The 20,717-nt window shown below is 35.1% G+C and overlaps 1 protein-coding gene across 1 annotated transcript in view; it reads left to right on the top strand.

The window, feature by feature from the left end:
- Positions 1-7,430: 7,430 nt before the first annotated feature.
- The window catches only part of CDH12 (cadherin 12), a 494,468-nt gene continuing 481,181 nt past the window's right edge, over positions 7,431-20,717 (top strand). Inside the window, exon 1 of the mRNA XM_023218204.1 lies at positions 7,431-7,696. The gene's annotated coding sequence lies outside the window, so the exon portion shown is untranslated. The remainder of the gene's footprint in view (positions 7,697-20,717) is intronic.

The raw sequence follows: 20,717 nt of genomic DNA, 5'->3' as shown, positions 1-20,717 counted from the left end.
ACAGCACTGTATATGTCCATCAGCACTTTGTTCTTATATTTTTAACGTTCCTTCTAAAAACATACAGTATCATTTTTTACATTTTCAGTAGTAACATCCTCATGGATTCATGATATAAACAGTGGTGATACATGGTAAGCCTGCATCCAATTGGATATAATCATACAATTAAAATAAAGTTTTATTTGGGAGTAAACATAGTTTTATATTGTCCATTTTAACTAAAAATTATAGCTAGTATAATTATAGCTGGCAGCTCATTTGTGAGTTACCTTCTTAGTGTTGTGTATCCACTAACTCATTTAATCTTACTACTCCATCTGCACTAATTCATTTCATACTATTTCATCACCTTTTTTCATCTGAGAAAACTCAAGCAAATGTGAAGCACCTAGCCCAAGGATCCATAGAAGACCTTTGTTGGTGTGTTGTTGCAATCCTAGACAGTGAACTACCCAAATCTCTGATATTTTTACCATTATTTTACCATTACTACAAAACTGGAATCTATACATTTGATGTACATAAGGTAGTAAAGGTGTTATTTCAGACTGCTCACCAACAGTCTGGTGTATGTTAAAACCCTGTATTACTGCAGAGAGTTTAAATTATTTTAATAAGGGAAATAAAATCAGCAAGGCAGATAGCAGTCACCTATTCCTTATGATGTGGCAGCAAATTATTGACTTTTGCTGAGAGTGAAAAAAAGCAAGTTGACATGAGAGGAAACTGGGTATTCCAGTCAGTCTAACTGAGAGGAGAATGAAGCATGGTATTCAGAGGTTAATAGAGTCACTGTGAAATCCAAAGAAAAAGTTCAATTTCATAAATACGTAAATAATAAGAAGAGGAAGATCCGTTTAGAGCCACTCTGTAACAATATGATCTTTATGATGTTATAGAAGGTATTTTCATCTTAATGCCTGTCAAATGAATTTAGAGGTTGAGAAAGCCCCATAATTTTTTGTAATTTACTGTCACCTGCAGTGTCATAGATGCTGAAGATAGGCTAGAGTAGTATTTCCATACACATTATGGAGAAGTTAAGAACAAATGGACAGTGATATATGTGTGTCAAAAAGTAATTAAGCATTTCACAGCCATCATTGTTTGATTTGAAATGGCACTTTATTTCCCTATATAAAATTTTACTGAACTATTATCTGGATAGATACTAGGACATTAAGTTTAAATTTGTCTTAAAATATGATTGAATGGAAAATGCTCTATACAATTTAAGAAACTGTTAGAAATATAAGTAGGTAATTTTATTCCATCTTCAATGTGGTTTCTTTAGAAAATAGGAATCAGAATTTAAGGCATATAGATTGTTATTATGAATATAATATGTTATTAACAGTTTAATTGTGATTCTGTTTTTTATTTTTTAAAGAAATGAGGAAGATGGGAGCATTTGGTGCAACTTTATTGAGGCATAATTTAAATACAATAAACTGCACATATTTAAAGTGCAAATTGGATGGGTTTTGACACATATATACACCTGTGAAGCCACCATCATAATCAAGACACTGAACATTTCCATTGTCCCAAGGGTTTTCTTGTGACCTCTGCAATTTCTCATTCCAACTTCATTCACCTTGAAGCACTTACCTGTTTTCTGTCATTACAGATAAATTTCCATATTTTAAATTCTACAGAAATGTAATTATATATTAGTAATATATTTGTTTCTGGCTTGTTTTATATCAGCATAACCATTTTGTGGTCCAGTTGTTGAGTGCACTACTACTTGGCTACTTTTGATTGCCAAGAAGTATTTCATTCTATGAATGTACCACAGTTTATTCACTCACCTGTTGATGGACATTATTTTCCCCAGTTTGGAGCCATTGTGACTAAGCAGTCATTTGTGTCTAATTGTTTGAATGGAAATATGTTTCTTTTTCTTCAGAGTGAATACTTCAGAGTGAGATGGCTGCATCACACGATAGGCGTACATTTAACTTTTTAAAAAAACTAGCACAATGTATTTTACAGTGATTGCATCCTTTTATATTCCCATGAACAGTGTATGAGGGTTATAGGTTTTTCACATAATTGTTGACACTTGACGTAATGAGAGTTTTTTTTCTTTTTGATTTTAACTATTCTAATAGGTATTTAGGGTAGAAATAACTTGTTAAATAATTAAATATATAGCTAAATAGTTATTAATAAGAAAATCTAAATCAGAATTTTCATCATCTAAAATTTTTTAGTGAACAGGAAATTCATCTGATACTAGTTCTCCCATTAGTGCTTCCAGATCTTTCCACATTCCACACTACCCTACCACTGCCTTTCTGAATCTCCAAAAGGGTAAACCTATCTACTCAGTAAGGAAATAAACATTTTTTTCCATTGAGCAATATTATTCATTAATATTATTTTACATGCCCATTTGTTTAATGGCATTTTAAAATCATTGCTAAAAATGTGTTTGGTTTGGGATTTATATGCGTAATTCTAGTCATTACTAATTTTTAGTGTCTTTTAGTGAATTTAATAGAAATTGAGTTTAATATTCTTAAAATTTTACATCTTATTTATTTAATTTTACTTGAACTTCGTAGTCATACCTGAAAGACACAAAACAGAGTAAATCAGAGCTAGTAAGAAAGGTCTAAAATGCAAAGCAAGTATGTCTACAAAAGCCATTTCTTTTCTTTTAATTATGCACTGTGCTTTTTTGTTATTTTAAAATAATTGCCTATGAAATTGGAAATGTACTTTTAAAAACACAAAATATATTAATATTATATGTCCAATCTTTATGCTCTCCAATTTTAAGATAATTCTCAATCATTTTAATTAAATTACCTTTATTTTAATTTTACTGATCAGGACAATAAAGAGAATGGCTAACATCCATTCTAGTTGCAATAAAAGAACCATGACCTTTTAAAGAAACACATTACAATTATTTTAAAACATTTAAAGGATATTCTTGACCTTAGCAATTTTTTTTTTTTATCTACTCCACATATACTTTCAAATCAATAACTTCGGGCTGATGTTTTAATTACTTGAATTATGAAATCAACACATCCTTGTTATAATGTTATTTATAGCACAAAATAAATTGTTTGGGACACTGAAGGGTGTGAGAAGGGAGAAAACATGTATTTGCAGACAATAATTCCTTCTTAATTGCTTGATTATTTCTGAATTAGGTAGAAACAACATCACAAATTATTAGTCAAATAGATAATGTATGTTCATAACTGACTGAAATCCTAGAGATAATATAGTTTAATTTCCTCAAATTTTTCAATGAAATTATTAAATAGAAGCTTTTTAAATGTCTTTGGGTTAGAAAGCTACTTACTGCTAGAATTTTGACTAAGTTTTTTGATATCCAGTTTAGCTTTCTTTTTTTCTAAAATTTCATCATATTTTAAACTCGTGAGTATATGTGCGTGAAACTGGAATCAAAAATAAAATTTTCTCTTGAAGGCTGGTGAATTTAGTCATTCAGCCTCCATGATTTAGACATAAGCAGAAATATGTATAATACATGAGAATCTGTTAGCATTCAGCAAACCTCTGTGTGATAGTATTAGCTTGATGCTGCTGCTGCAAGATCAATTTGTTATTAGTTAGGTGGCTTATTTATGTGTATATATTTATATATATTTAAAATAACGGTAATTTTTCAAGATCTGTTCTGATAAACCACCACAAACAGTGGTAGGGAGGTAACAGCTGAATCTACATTTGTATACAGAAGCAAGATTCTATTTGTGTAAGAATCATAAGACTAATATTTGGAAAATATCTTCATATATCCCAAATTTAAATAATAATAGCCAAGATCAAGAAAAGTCTGTAGGAAATCTAAGGGTTGTTATTCCAGTATCTATAAATCACAGGTTCCCTCTCACCTCAGAGGGATTTTTTCTTCAGTAAATCACAATCACAATTTACACTGTTTGGAACAAACCTGAGTAAATGAAGAAAGAGTGACTTCTGTTTATATATCCACTTAAGATCCTTTTTGCCAACAAGATGACTCAGATAAACATATTTGTTCGACATAGTGGGGAGCAATAGGACTTATCTGAAAAGGAAGACATTAGGTTTTCCACTATCGAACCCCAAAGGATAATCACTTACTCTTTTTATTTCTCATCAGGAAAATATGAGAAAAATACTTACAGTAACCTATTTCACAGGATACCCTTAAGAATCAAATGAGAGAATAAGTTCTTGGCAAAGTTTAAATGTTGTGTTAGTTTGTGTTATCATCATTTATTTTTAGATGGAACTTCCATTAAACATCTTAAAAGAGTGTGGTCACAATGCTTCTCTGTAAAGTTATGGATGCGTCTGAGAATTTCAAAGAACCATATGAAATGATGGGATGCATGCTACTTTTAAGAAACATGTAGACAAAGCATGAACAAACCAGAGATAAACTTTTTAGCTCCATAGTACATTTGAGTTTTGCTATTACATTATGCCACTTGGAGAACTAGGATAGTAAAAATCATCATAATTTTGGCCTAATATATTTTTGTGAATATTTGTGAATATTCTTGAGATATTCATATACTTAGAATGGAGCTATTTTCTTGTTTTAAAAAGCAATAATTATTATATTTGAGTGGGAGAGTAAATGAATTGCAGAAAGGATTTTTAAAAATTTGAAATTGAGTAATTTGTGCTAATGGAATTATTTATTTGAAAGCTCTGGATTGAATCTATTTTTTAGTCTAAAGATTTTTTTGTGAATTTTATTTTTCTGCTAAATCATACATAACTTTTAATAGCAGAACTGTTGCAATACAATACTTTGTGAGTTATAAAATGGTTTTTAAATATGCAAAAATGATTTTTGTGAGTCATAAAAACTAGGCAATTTGCCCATTCTGTTGGAAGTAGGGGTTTTGATCAGTTTTAACATTTGGGAACTTCCAAATATTTGTTAACTTTATAGTTACAGTAACCTGAATTTTAGTTGTGGGATTTATTCTGTACTGGCTATGCAACTTTGGTAAATTTGGTTAACTTCTCAGAGCCCTAACTTAATTAATTAAAAAAATAAAATATTGTAATGCCTGCTTAACCGAATTGGATTAAGGCGTTCATGGATAGCTACAGCTGAAGTGCATGCCAGTCACCTGCCTCATAGCAAGCATGTCATAGACAGTACCCATTACTTTCATGTGACAACGGTCTCCCCTCACTCCTCCAACAAAATGTTCTTATTTTGCTTTATTCTTCATGTGTGTAGTTTCACATAAAATCAATTAGTGCTCCAACATAGGTAAAAAAAAAAAAAAAAAAAAAAAAAAACTACTGAAGAGTCATTGTACGCTCTTTGGAAACCATTCAGAGATTTGAAAGACCCCTGGATTTTATGAGAAAAGAGAGACTGATTATTTGGAAGTGTCATCAGTGCAGCCTCATGGAGCTGGAGTTTCCAGATAGCACCGATCTACTATGGCACAAAGTTATGTGTGTACCTGTTTTAGTTGGTGATGGTGATTGCGGGTTGGCAGGGTTCAGAAAAATAAGCACTGTCTTAATGTTTTATTAGGTTTTTAAAATAGTTCACTATTTAAGATCCTCAGAATGGGACTTAGGCCAATATGAGAAACGGAGTGCTTTAATTGCATGACCAGCTACACATTAGAGCCCTGGAATCTATCCCACTGTTATTTACAAGTACTGTGTTAAAGACTAGTTGGGACCCTCTCAGGAGAAATTAGCAGTTACATTTTCTTATTTTTACAATTTATGCTCAAGGTGCATTTACTTCGATTTAAGCAGCCTCTTTTCTACTATAACATTCTCATGCCAGTCTAAAATTGGATAATGGGTTTCCTGCTTAACAGCAGCAAAAATTGTACTCCCTCTCCTGAAGTGGTTGACTGGGTTTCTTCACATTCAGCTGTCACCCTCCACCAGCTGAGGGAGCAAGAGACCTCTGCATGGGAGGTTACAGCCCCACCTCCTCCTGGGGCTTCTCCAGGGCCATCTCCGTTTTCAGAGTAGGATGAATACCTGCCTTAGTAACAGCAACTCAGTTACCCTGAAGTTTTACTTTGTCCGAAAAGTTTCACCAAGAGCTTGTATTTTAATGAGATACTTTAAAAATATATTTGGGAATGTATAAGGCAAACGGATTCTCTATTATTTATGCTTAGTGCATTCGCCTACTGAAATTTGAGGGTTTTCTAAGAGATATATATATATATAAATATCACAATGTAGATATAGCTCCCCTCTCTCACACACGCAAGCACACGCACCCACACACACACATCAAGGGAATGCCATATGTCCCAAGTGAGACCTACTTGGAAAAAACAGAAGTGCTGAACATATCACTCAGGATCATTGTGAGAGGACAGTCGTCAGCTTTCTCTCTGGCAATGAGAATTTTCTCACCCTCAAGACATGCAAATGCCTTTTTTCATCTGTTCTTTTTATGTTATTTGCATAATTTTATCCTGCAAAAGTGAGAGCTGTCAAAAATTAACCATTTGGGGATTTGGCATTCAGTTATGTGACCTTTTCCAGAGAATTAGATCTCTTCAGGGAACTAGGAACTTGATGAGGAAGTGCTGAGAAGGTGGTCAGTGGCAGAAAGAGCGGATGACTGATGGGGACCAGCAGGTTGGTAATGGCACATAACTACGTGTAAAAAGTTGTTTGATATTTTGGATCCTCTCATATGCTTGCTTGTTTTTGTTTTAATAAATCAGTATTCCAACAGATAATCAAAGAGATGATTCTGTTAGGTGTAATGTTGTACTCTCCTACGTTACTCTGGTTAATGGTACAATGCAAACATTTTTTGCAAGTGTAATGCTAATTGAAAATGCTGTTTGGAAAACTACACAAGCAAGGCTGTGTTCACGCCGTGGTTTGAGTGTTGTGTCTGTAGCAATCTGCCAAATATGCTTATTTAGTATGAATACTTCCTTTTTATAAATTCGGAGAGTTACACTCTGGAGGGCTGTAATAAACCTTTAAATTCATTTTACTTCGACAAAGGTTGAAGTATGTAGCAGGCGAGGGGCAGAGACAAGTGCAGCTTTCTCTTTGATCACATCGCTTTTAACATTTTTTCAGCTTTAAGCTTGTCGTACAAATCAGCTCTATCAGTCTATTAATTGTTTCACTGTACCTAGTATCTCACACGAAGGCACCTTGAAAAACAGCAGGAGAGAGCACATTTGTTTAAGTCCTGCGATGGCTAGCACGGTGGCTAATCCCCTTGCAAATTATAATCATAGTTGTAGTTCATCCACTAGGCTGGAAAAGACAAGATTCCCAAGTAGCCTTGGTGCCTTTTCCAGTTTCCAGGAGACCCACCAACCCTCCGCGTGTGTTGCCTGCGCACCCGGAGCGTTCTTGCTAATCAGGTCAATGATTAGCGCCTGGCTCCAGGGACCTGCCAGGAGTCTATCACAGCAGTTAGGGAGCCTCCAAACGGAGCACGCTCACGGAGAATCTCCCGTTCAGAAACATCGCTTAGTCCTCATTTACTCACTGGGAACCTCGGAGGATTTCAGCTGATCTTTTTCTCTCCTTAGACAGTGAGGAGCTCAACATAACAGGGAAAAGGAGCACAGGATGCAGCTACTTGAAGGGTGTTGATTGAAAACTTCGATCTCCCCACCCCATTCACGGTTGATTTGACGGATTTCTCACCTCGTTCACAGAGAAAATTTCAATTAAGGTAAGTGCTGCTTTATCTGGGTGACTGAATGGCACTGAATTTCTGCATTGAAAGTTCTAACTGACTAAACTGGCATTCTGCACTGCAGCAAGTGACTGTGTCAGGAAAAGCTTAGTTTATAAGCGAGTGTCCTAGAGTGAAAACGGCGTTGGAGATAATGATATCTCAGGGCAGTTTCTTTTGATACATATTCATTCTGCCTTGTATCAAGAGAAAAGAAAAGGGAACATGAAAAGATAGTTAATTTCTCATTTTACCTTTTAAATAATCTGTTTGGAGGATTGTGCCTTGCCAAGGTAAATTGATTTTGATTGAAGTGGTTTGTTGATGTCATATAGTAAAATCTGAGTCTGAAGCCTTCAAAGTTAAATCAGATGGAAAGAAAATTTGCAAATGAGAGTTGAGATTTTGTGCAGCTTTCTACTTTAGCAATATTCCTGAGCTCCCTTTTGGTTTAAGGATTTAGGACTAAATCCCTGAATATTTTAGTAGTATCCATGTGGACCTTAAAACTTAAATGTTATAGTTTCTGTTGCAAGTATTAAGAAAAATGAACCTAGAAGACTTATTATACCATTCATATAATTTATAGTTATTCAAGAGAAGTGGATTTCTTTTATGAGATGAATTAATAAAAAAGAAAGCAAAGGAAAATTAAGTGTTTTCTAAAATGCTTGTTTTTGAAAGAATTCTTCAATAAGAGATTAAAGTTTATGTGTTTATAAAAAATTCTTTTTTACATTTTATTTCATTTTTATTGTTAAGGTGTAATGAACTGAAGATAAGCTTACATTTTCTATACCGTTTAGGGCAATTATCCAGGTAATTCAGATTAAACCACTCCATATTAATTCTTTTATACCCATTTTCTCTTAAGCTTGTTAAAAATATCTAGAAAGATATGGTAAGCAACTTTTTTTCCAAAGTTTAATTATCTGAACTTTTTCTTTTCTACCTTACTAAGCTCTTGTAAATATAGCCTGATGATTTTACTCCACATTATGATAAATTTTCATCTAATTAAGAGTAATAAAATAATTATATCACTATAATTATGTGATCTCTTAGTCTGCACTCTAAATACTGAAGAAGAGCAATCACTTACCTTGATATTGTCTGACATACTATAAAAGTTTTCAAATAATGAAATAAACATTAAATATCACATATTATAATACTGAAACAAATTGATTTTTAACAATTAATTTCTATTGTTAAAGCAAAATATAAATATCTAGCTGCTTTGTATAAAGATTTATAATGGTATCTCAAATGCGCTTTTTAGAGTGAGCACTCTTATTTCCTGAAGTGCTGAGTCCCCTTTTCTTCTATGGATCTCTTGAGATGGGACATTTTATAAAGATTTCTAATAATTGGCTATCTTTCTAATAATTGGCTATCATTCTGAAATTCTCTAGAGAGCTTTTCAGTCTGATGTTGATGTTACTGCTTCTTCCAGAGGAGTAAACCATTTTCAAGGTTCCCAAAGGCTGATGTGTACTTGGTTACCAGTATGTTTGTAGTTAAAGCCTGAAGACATTTATCTACTTCTCTTGTTCTGAGACTTCTATCTCTTTTCCCTGGGGAGATTATTTCTCAATAGAATTAAAGATAATTGGGAGAAGAATGTGTTGACTACAGTGACTGACACTGAGTCTTTGGCTTCTTATTTTCTTTTAAGCAAACTTGATAAACAGAAAGAGGCAACATTAACCAAACAGGGGCACACACTTGCTACTAGCGAACTTGCATGTCGCTGAAAACATCTCCATCCTTGAGCCAACTTTAGAATTAATGGTAGCATCAGACCCAGTGAACTTTTTATTGGATGTATTGACCACTGAAGTGTCTGACCAGAGTATGTCCATCGAAGGTTGTGTTTACTGTCTAATGAAATACCTATGTTTAAAAATTGAGGGAATTGCAGTTCTCATTCAAAACACAACAAATCCCCAATACACAAGTTTATCTATGTAACAAACCACCATAGGTACCCCTGAACTTAAAATAGAAATTTAATTAAAAAAAAAAAATACAATTGCTTAAAGGAGTTTTACCGTTATCTTAGTTGTCTGAATTTGCAATATACTGATAAGAGGATGGAGAAAATCTTGGGTTCGATTGAGAATTAGTAGCAATTTATTTTACTTAGCATTTGCCTCCTTAATCTGTATTGAATTCCATTTTTCATTTGATTGAGGGTAGTTTATTTCTTCTGTGAGACTGGAAAACGTCTTATAGGATAACCTCACCTACAATAGGAAGTCTCAAAATTTAAATAAAGTAATCTTTTAAAACTTTGCAAAACTTGCTTCAGGTTCTATAACTTGCTCCTCAGTAAGTAATATGTTCAATAAGACACTAGAGATAGGCAGTATCTAATCTAGCTCATATGCTTCCTCAATTCAGCTGAGTTATAAACTTTTTATATATGAATAAATGATAAATATAAAAACATATGAAAGTTGAAATGTTAACATGGATGTTATTTGCCCTCATTTTCCAGAAGGAAAGCTGGAATCTGAGAGAGAGCATATGTAACTGGGCGAAGGGCACACCGTAATGAACCTATGATTCAAACTCAGATCTGGCTGTGTTTAAAGCTCATACACTTTATACTATACCTTTTTGTAACCTCATATATGGCAACTCTTTCCAGCATTTGACACAATACTCATGAATATTCTAAGACTATTTTTAAGATAGTACAGAGTAATCATATTACCTTTAGAACAGGTTAACTCTTGCCGTACACAAAATAAATGATCTTGTAAATTCCATCACCGCCAGTATTGGAAACCAGCATGTACTTTGTTCTTTTAGTTTCTGAAAGGGGTTAGTGTGCAAGTCTTTGCTTCCAGCTGATTCTGATTACTATTGACAGAAAAAGCACTCTACTGTAAGCGAAGTCTCTACTGAAATTTAGTATTTGTAACATATGCATCTTTCCAAGAGAGGTTGACACATTCTCAGGATAAAATAAAATAAAATGTAGAGCTATAAATTCAGTGTTCATTGTATTGAAATGAGATTAAAAGGAAGTTAAGGGGGACTCACATTAATAGTGAAAGATATTCACAATATTAGGAAAGGTAGAGACACTAACTGTTGGAATTGAATGTTGGAAGTGGACTTTAGAAAAAACAGACTTACATATTCAGGAGTCTATTTGCTCTGCTGACTTTATATAAACTTTCCCATATGTACACAGAGGTTTGGTGTAGCTAATCATGTTGATATTGTGGTAATATTTTTCAATTAATATTTGATCTAATCCTGTGACAAGAAGGGAGAGATGTTATAAAATTAGAGGTGACCTGGAAAATTTAATATGATTAGCTGTCATATCCAAGGATGTGCTAAGATGGTAACTAGAAGTTAGGTTGCATGGTTATAAAATATGATAATTTATTGTGTTCCAACATGTTCCCAAATCTGGAAAGAGATGGCATTGTACCAGATGCTGTAAATAACAGGTTCCACAATGACTAGAAATATGATCAAGGCATATATATGTATAATCTCTAACAACCAACCAGCGTACTTTCAATTCTCAAGGTTTTTGGAAAATGGCTGGCTTATCCTAATCTTATCCTATAAGAATAACAGAAAAAACAAAGCATATGTACACATTACCTTCTGTATTTCTATTCCAAAAGAATGAGCATGATCCGTAAAGAACAATATTGCAGAAGAGCTTGTAATGGTGAGAGTTCACAATGCATAGGTGTTTCCACCAAGAAAATACGACCATGTGTCCAGGCTTTACTGGCCACAGTAGGTTTGATGAGAAATGAATGTGCCAAGGTCTAAGACTGCCCTCTCTCGACTGGCCAGTGGTCACCATGTGGCCTTCCAGGAGAACCATGCCAATAAAAATGTTCTATGTGAAATAACAAATATTTGACTTGGTTATCTTACATATGCAATACCATGTGGAGCCTCAGCAGTTAGTGGCCAGGAAAAGAAGTTGAGAAACATAGAAAGGACAGTCTTGGAAATCATGAATAAGCTTCAGTAATGAGGCCAGTAGAAAGGAAAGAAAAGAGGTTAATTGCCTTAGGTCAGTAAGAACAGACACATTTTCTAACTTACCCCAATAGCTAAGCACAAGAAGAGAAGAGTGCTTCTTGGAGGAAGTACTGTGTTATCCTGGGTCGATATCCTGTATGGTATTCCAGGCATACCATGCAGGGGTGAGACTTTTCCCCATTTTTCACATTCACATTTTTCTCTGTAGTTTTAGTCCTGTTAATCCATTCAAATTGAGCACATCTATTTCCCTTACAAACGAAAATATTACAACTAAGTATCTTACATGTTCATAGTTTCTGGTAGACAATGGATGGGGCAGTAATGCTTAGTTGCTGTATATGTTCTAGGTTCAACTACCTGGTTCAAATCCAACTGAGGGCATTTGCTAGCTCTGTGGCCTTGGACAAGTTAGTTAAGCTGTCTAAACTTTTTATATTATTTAAAATTGAGCCGATCACAGTACCTATCCTATTGTAGTGTTCTGAGAAATAAAGGAAGTAATTGATATATCTGCAATTGCTCAGGTCCTCAGAAAATGATAGTTATTATGATAAATAGGGAGCTTTATTATTAGCTGTCACTGTACCTGTAAAGTAGAAACATCAGAGATCTCCTCTCTCCTTAGCAACAATGAACACTTGGATCTTGCCAAAGCTCCAGGAACCATTTCATAACACTGTGTTTATATAAGCATGTTTGAATTTTGGAGCATACTTTTTTGGGGGTCCTATTGGATTTACACAGATGAAATGGATGTTTCTTAAAATAATGTAACTTAGGAGCCATTTTAGAGAAACCGCCCTATTTGTCATGAGGACTAAATTAACATCTGAATTCTTTGACTCTTTCTTACCTATGTTGAAAGGAATTGAACAAGTCTTGAAAAAGAAGTTCCATCTGACCACTGGTAGTCAACAATCTAACTTGGTATCGCAGGGGCAAGAAAAATAGCCCATGATTTGTTTTTGTAAATAGAATTTGGTTGGAATACAGCCACAGCTATTCATTTCCATCTTGTCAATGGCTGACTGAATGCCACAAAGCCGGAGTTGAATGGTAGAGCAGAAAAAGATTGTAGAGCCTGCAAAGCTAAAAATATTGCCTATTTTGTCTTTCACAGAAAAAGTTTGCTGACTGCTTGTTTAGAAGAGAACATTCTTCTTGCATGATTTTTTTTTTTTTATCAGCATAATGAATATTTGGTAGAATGTTTTTTTCTTTTTTCTTTTCTTTTCTTTTTTTTTCTTGAGACAGGGTCTACCTCTGTCTCCCAGACTGGAGAGGGCACAATCTTGGCTCACTGCAAGCTCCCGGGTTCACGCCATTCTCTTGCTTCAGCCTCCCGAGTAGCTGGGACTACAGGCACCCGCCACTAGGCCTGGCTATTTTTTTTTTTTTTATTTTTAATTTTTCATTTTTTATTTTTAGGAGATGGTGTTTCACCGTGTTAGCCAGGGTCTCTATCCCCTGACCTCTTAATCCACCCACCTCCGCCTCCCAAAGTGCTGGGATTACAGGCGTGAGCCACCGCACCTGACAGTGGTAGAAGATTTTTAAATGTCATGACAATAACTATCTAAATATCTATCTGTGGAGAGACTCAGTATTTTTATTTCCTCATACTAATTCATCCATATTTTACTATGGTATTTAAAACCTCTAATTATAAATTTTGACAAAGTTATCAGCTACCAGTGTATATATGCAGAAGTATTCAATTCCATACTTTGCATATTGATTCAAATAATAAACATAGAGGAACTCTTTTTTTTTTTTTTTTTTTTTTTTACAGTGGAATCCATTATTTTTCATTCTCCAAGCCACACCTTATATTTTGGTATATATAGCAATCAACTGCTATGTGACTTGAATAAAGTTGCAGATTCCTGGATCTCCTTCCTAGAGTGCTGATTTCACAAGTCAAACCTTTAGTGGGTTTATTAGGTCAAAACTTTGGTAGATTTCTTTCAGTTGTAGAAAAGAAACCAGGAAGCACAGTTTGAGACATATGCAGTTAATTCTGATAAAAAAAAAAACCAGAATATATAAGAATATGGCCTGATTTTTGGGACTTTAAAAAATTTTCCCAGGTAGCTCTATTATGTAGCCCAAATTGAACACTGCTGCTGTAGATCGGCAAATCCTAGACTTTAAGAACAGGCATGCAAGTTATCTGGGGATCGTTTTTAGTGGTTTTTGAGTGTAGCTCGAGATTCTGCATTTCTGACAGCCTGCCAGAGATGTTGACGCTACTGGTGATGAGAAATGCTGCTCTTAGGTAACCACTGCCCCTACTCTGCCCCATGGCTGCCATGGGTGGGCTAGTGTCTACTGGAGGACGTTTCACAAGATGAGACTCACTGTCCAGCTCACCTGAATCAGATGTCGATCAATCTTCTCAAGAAGCTCTTCCCATCTCAGAAAGGTGATGAAAAATTCTGAGCCAGGTCAACATTGAGAAATATGTATATTATATTTAATATATAATGTGAAATGTTGTGTGCCTATTTAATCTATTGTTGATTTCTACATAACCATTTTGGACATAGAATAATTGGAGATTTTAGGAAGCAAAATATTTAGCTAAGTATCGCTGACATGTTTAATTCCTTGCAATTAAGACCGGCAGGGTGTTCATTGCTTCTCCAATCCCCTTTCCCAATATCTAGAAGTTTTTGGCTAGCGGATCACCCAGGATAACTCCATACTGAAGTTCAGAACTTATCCGAAAATGCTGACTTCTCCAGTAACATCTCAGTTCTCTTTATTATAGGAGTGTAGCCTTAAGACTGTTTTATTTGTTAGTTCAACTTTCTTCTCTCCCAAAACTGAATTGGAAGGATATTGATTTCATCTCTCTTCTCTATTTAAACTTTTCACCCTTTCTAATCTCAACTGCCATATTTCTTTCTTATAGCTAAAATCTACAAACAATAGAGGGAAATATATTTCATTAATATAAATTTTGGATAATTTATATTACCATCATTTTAAAAATTACAAACCTGCCCCCATAATTTCCAATTACTCTTCCCTATTATTTTCTTCTAGAATGTTTAAAATCTTATCAACCATATACTTTTAAATTTATTTGATTATTGCTTTTTTTCCCCACTCCCCATTATTAGAATGTGAGTTCTATGAAGGCAGGGATTTTGTTTCTTTTATTCAAAGCTGCAACTCAATACCTAAGGCAGTGTCTGTCATAGAATTTATCCTCGAAAAATATGTATTCAACAAGAATGAGTGAATATTCCTAATTAATTTATGTGGCTGGTGTATCAGAATTGAGGCAATTGCTTTTGCTTTTGTTGGTAATGTTTTAACACAGTATAAAATCTTAATGTGTAAGATTCAACCATATGTGTTCATTGACATTCATCCACTGAATTTACTCAGCAACTATTGTGTACCTCTTAAGTGTTAGGTGCTGTGCTAGATGCTAGGGATACATGTTGACAAGACCTAGTTCCTATGCATAATATGCTCAGCCTGATGGTGGGAGAGGGGATCTAAAAGAAAGAGTAGTCACAATGCTTGTGGTCTGCCATCATGGAAGGTATGTACAGACTGCTGTCAATGCACAAAAAAATAGCTCCTGACTTCACCAGAGAGGCCAAGAAGAATTCCCTTATCTGTAAATTAAAGAATAGCTTGACTTTAGACAGATAGGAAAAGAGAGACCGTTAGCTCCTAATGGAAATCACACTACGTGCTGAAGCACAGAGATATGTTGGGCGCGTTCCTGACACCCTCCAGCATCACATTAGTTTGATAGAACATGACACTGGAGTGGTGAATGTGTAAAAAAGAGCAGCTGCATTGATGCCTGTGTAAGTGGTACAAACTTTAACCCCGGAACAATGAGAACTCATTAAAGAATTTTCAGAAGGGCAAGCTAGATTTGTTGGTGCTCTAGTCTGAATTTTACATTTTATTTTTCACTACTTCAAATAGAAATACATGTTATCAGGTACTTAAAAAAATACACATAAATTGGGCTGGGCGCCGTGGCTCATGCCTGTAATCCCGGCACTTTGGGAGGCTGAGGCAGGCGGATCATTAGGTCAGGAGATTGAGACCATCCTGGCTAACACGGTGAAACCCCCCTCTCTGCTAAAAATACAAAAATTAGCTGGGAATGGTGGCTGGTGCCTCTAGTTCCAGCTACTCGGGAGGCTGAGGCAGGAGAAAGGCATGAACCCGGGAGGCAGAGCTTGCAGTGAGCTGAGATCGTTCCACTGCACTCCCGCCTGGGCAATAGAGTGAGACTCCGTCTCAATACATACATATATACATACATACATACATACATACATACATACATGTGAATTTTATGTTTCTATTTGATTGAGTTGTTTGAGTTCCTTATAGATTCTGGATATTAACCCCTTGTCAGATGCATAGTTTATAGATGTGTTCTCCCATTCTGCAGGTCATCTGTTTGCTCTGTGGATTGTTTCCTTTGCTATGCAGAAGCTTTTTATTTTGATGTAATCCCATTTGTCTATTTTTGCTTCTAAACCTGTGTGTTTGAGGTCTTATCCAACAATCCGAATAGACATTTATCAAAAGGAGGACATACAATGGCCAACAGGCGCATGAAAAAATGCTCAGCATCACTAATCTTCAGGGAAATGTAAATTACAAACACAATGAGATATCATCTCACCTCGGTTAGAATGGCTATTATCAAAAAAGCAGAAAGTTAACAAGTGCTGGGAAGGATGTGGAAAAAGGGGAATTCATATGCTGTTTGTGAGAATGTAAACTAGTACAGTCATTATAGGCAAGAGTAGCAAGGTTTTTCAAAATATTAAAAATAGAACTACCATATGATCCCAAAATGCCACTGCTGGGTCTGTATCCAAAGAAAATGACATCTGTATGTCAAAGAGATGTCTGCACTTCCCATGTTTATTGCAGCACTGTGTACAACAGTCAAGATATGGCATCAACCTAAGTGTCCATCAGCAGATGAATGGACAAGGAAAATGTGGTATATGTACACAATAGAATACTATTCAGTCATAAAATAGAATGAGATTCTGTCATTTGTAGCAACTTGGATGAGCCTGGAGGCCATTACGTTAAGTGAAATAAGCCAGGCACAGAATGACAAATTTATACCTCATAATTGCATTCATATGCAGTGTCTGAAAAAGTTGATCTCACAGAAGTAGAGAGTAGATTAGGGGTTACCAGAGGCTGTGGCAGAGGGAGGGAAAAAATGCGTAGAAAGAAATTGGTCCAAGTTACAGTTAGATAGGAGAAATAAGTTCTAGTACCACAGCACAGCATGGTGACTATAGTTAATAATAACATATATTTCAAAATAGCTAGAAGATTTTGAATGCTCTCACCACAAGCAAATGATAAATTTCTGAAGTGATGGATATGCTAATTACCCTAACTTGATCATTACACATTGTATACCTACATTGAAACATCACACTTTATATCATAATTACGCGCAATTATGTGTAAATTAAAAAATAAATTTTAAAATATATAAAAAGGCACATTAAAAACAAAAATATGTATACTATAGGAGAAAATAAGTTTTAGTGGGGTTGAAAGGAGAGAAAGTCACTTACCTAAATGCTGTGCCAAGAATATATGAAAGTTCAGGTGTAGAACCTTGAACCAAATAAAGTTGAATGAGCCTAAATTTGGTGAAGTTATAAATCCATAGGTGATTTTCAGGGGCTCTGTATTGCAGGATTAGATGAATGAATGTATTTCAGTTTCAGAGTTCAGGAAAAGTGAAGAATTTGGATGGCCACATCTGCTAGGACTGACGTGGAGAAGTGTTCACATCCTCCCACCTCCTGACTGTGACCTAACAGAAAAGACCACTTTTTTGCCTCTACTCTTGCTGGATAATCAAAGTCAAAGTGAGCTATTTAAATTTAACTTGATTGACATTCTTAGAAGGAGAACTTCTGAGCTTTTTATTTCAGAGATAGAACACTAAGGGTTAACTCTGGCAAAAACTCTGACCCTTTTATGCAGAGCTTGTTGTCACTAATATTAGCTGAAACTAATTTTTCAGATTTCTCTTACCATTCTACCTAAAATATCACCCACCTTATCTCTTTCTCCTTATTGTTCATCTCACATTTACTGTGTCTTACCTGCTGATGGTTGCTCCAACTGGACTGTAAACTCTGTGAAGATGAGAACCTTGCTTTATTTACTGCTGCAGGCTCACCACCTCGATCAGTGTCTACCAAAGAGGTAGTAACTATTTGTTGAAGGAAGGAAGGAAGGAGGGAGGGAGGGAGGGAGGGAGGGAGAGAAGGAAGGAAGGAAGAAAGGAAGGAAGGAAGGAAGGAAGGAAGGAAGGAAGGAAGGAAGGAAGGAAGGAAGGAAGGAAGGAAAGTAGGGAGGGAGGGAGGGAGATATCAGTGCATTCTCTAATTTTGCCTCAAAACTTTTTCTATGTCTTCTGTCTTTACCAGCTCAGTAAGTGGCACTCTAATCCAGCCAATGTGTCAAGTTAGGAATCCAGCAAACATCTTTGCCTTCCCACTTCTCACTTCCCACAGATCCAATTAACATGTGGTCCTTTAATCCTGCCTTCTAACTTTCTCTCCCCTGGCTTTCCATCATTGTTTCCCCACAGTTTCTATCACCTTCATCTGTCACTTGCCTTATGGCTGTGTTATCATATTCCTTTTCTCCATAAGATAATGCTATATACTGACAGAAAATTGGTATCTCTGAATACAAGTTTGCGATATTACTCCCATGTTAAAGGCTTCTCTTGTAGTGTTCCTGCTTTTTAAAGATGTAATTAAAACCCCCACTGCATACCCATTTTTTTGTATACATTTAAGGGGTAAAAGTATAATTTTGTTGTGTGCAATATATATTGCATTTGGTGAAGTCTGGCCTTTTAGTGTATCCATCGCTCAAATAATATACATTGTACCCATTAAGTTATTTATCCTCCCTCACACTTTTCCATCCCCCATCCTTTGAGTCTCCAGCGTGTAGCATTTCACACTCTGTGTTCATTTGTACACATTATTTCATGCCTACTTGTAAGTGAGAACGTGCAGTATTTGTCTGTTTCTGAGTTGTTTCACATAAGATAATCGTCTCCGGTTCTATTCATGTTGCTGCAAAAGACATGATTTAATTATTGTTTATGTGTGAATAGTATTCCATTGTGTATATATACTGCAATTCTTTATCCAGTAATTTGTTGATAGATTGATTCCATATGTTAGATATCTTAAGGTATGGAACCTTAGGTTGATTGCATATCTTTATATGGTGAATAGGGTTGCATCCATTTCTATGTGGGGTTTGGATGCTGCATCATATCTATTTTTTCCTAATCTCAAGCAGTCTATGACCCAGCCATGGTTACTATCATTTGGTTCCTATCTCTGAGGTTTCATGTTTGCTGTCTGTCACAGTAAGTTGACTTTTTGTCTGACAAGATCTATTGACTTTTAGAACTCAAGATACATTTCATACAAGTGTTTTTTGGCCCCTACATGTGGAGTTCAAATGTCTTTTCTATCAGTTTCCATAGCACACTCTATGTCCCTTATAATCCAATCCCAGAACTCATTACATCATTGAATAATGCCACACTTCAAACTCTTTGATGGCAGGTTCTATACCTGTGTCATTCACTACTATATTCCAAGTGACAGGCACTTATGTGCCCAAATCCTTTGTAAAAAGAATAGTTAGTGATCTTCTCCAAATTAAAAGCAAAGTTATTTATTCATAAGTCAATGATTCTTCCTTCTACTTGGGCAATTAAATTTCTGACATTCTGAAAAGAATTTTGCTTTCCTATGTCCTCTTGATGAAATGTCAAAGAACATAAAGTATAGTAACAATTAGATTAGTTCAAAACACTTACCATGGCAGTAACCACTGAAATCCATTTAATGAATTTCCAACATCATATCCACCTTATGGACGATGTAGATATCTTGTACTTTAATGAACAGTGGAAATTGTTCATACACGTTTGGTAAAGGTCACCTATTTTCAATCAGCTCTTTTCTGTGTAATAACTGGGTGACATTTCTCATCCATTTGTGATCAATGAAATGCATATTTTAACTCCCACATCAATTTTCTTCAAAAGCACCACTCATAGCTTCTTATTTCATAACTAGATGATATTTAGTATAGGGGAGCTACACTAATTCCTATTCTCGGGCTTTTTGATCTTCAGACAAGTGTAATTGGTAGAACAAACAACCAAAATTGGCTATATTGTACTTAAACATCAGTAATCAAAAAGCACATCCTGAAGGATACACTTTGATCTCTAGTGTTTGAGAAATAATTACACTATTATATTTAATATTACAATAATTAAATGACATTTTATTATTTGTCCTTTATATGAAGTGAGGTAAAATACTCTAAAAATCAATATAGAGTAAACAACAGCAATAATTCTGGGAAGTATTTGTCTCACAGATATTTAGAAGCAATCTTCCCTGGAACCATAATCCTCAAAAGGAAATTGCAATCTTTGCAGAAACACAGTTTGGGTCTCTGGGTCCAGGTCTCTGGATTTTTCTAAAAGCCTTCACAAGACACAAATGACATTTTAAATAGCTTGTCAGGAAAAGAAGTGATTTCTAATGCAGATCCACCAAATAAAATGTTTTTTGTCAGCGCCCCTAAAGGCAAACATCTGAAAGGCAGAGAGAAAAAGAATGCAAAGAAAAATGTTGTGACTAGTGTCCAAGGGGGAACATAATATAAAAATAATAGAGACATATCTCTTGTCAAACAAAAAGTAAACAGGTTTAATATCCCACAATTCTAGATCTACTGAGAAGTATAATTAAACATCAGGAATGTTTTTCCCTATGGGATGCTAAGCCATTTTGTTCTTGAAAACATTTTAGGGAAAAAGAGCAGGTTCAATTATGTTCTGATCTGCAGGCATGAAAAGAGGAACTCAGCCCAGAGGTAAGCAGCGGGGAGTGAAAACAGT

This window comes from Piliocolobus tephrosceles, chromosome 4 (assembly GCF_002776525.5).
Source record: "Piliocolobus tephrosceles isolate RC106 chromosome 4, ASM277652v3, whole genome shotgun sequence".
Classification (NCBI taxonomy): domain Eukaryota; kingdom Metazoa; phylum Chordata; class Mammalia; order Primates; family Cercopithecidae; genus Piliocolobus; species Piliocolobus tephrosceles.
The sequence above is the reverse complement of the archived record's forward strand: the minus strand, read 5'-3'. Positions and strand labels throughout refer to the sequence as shown.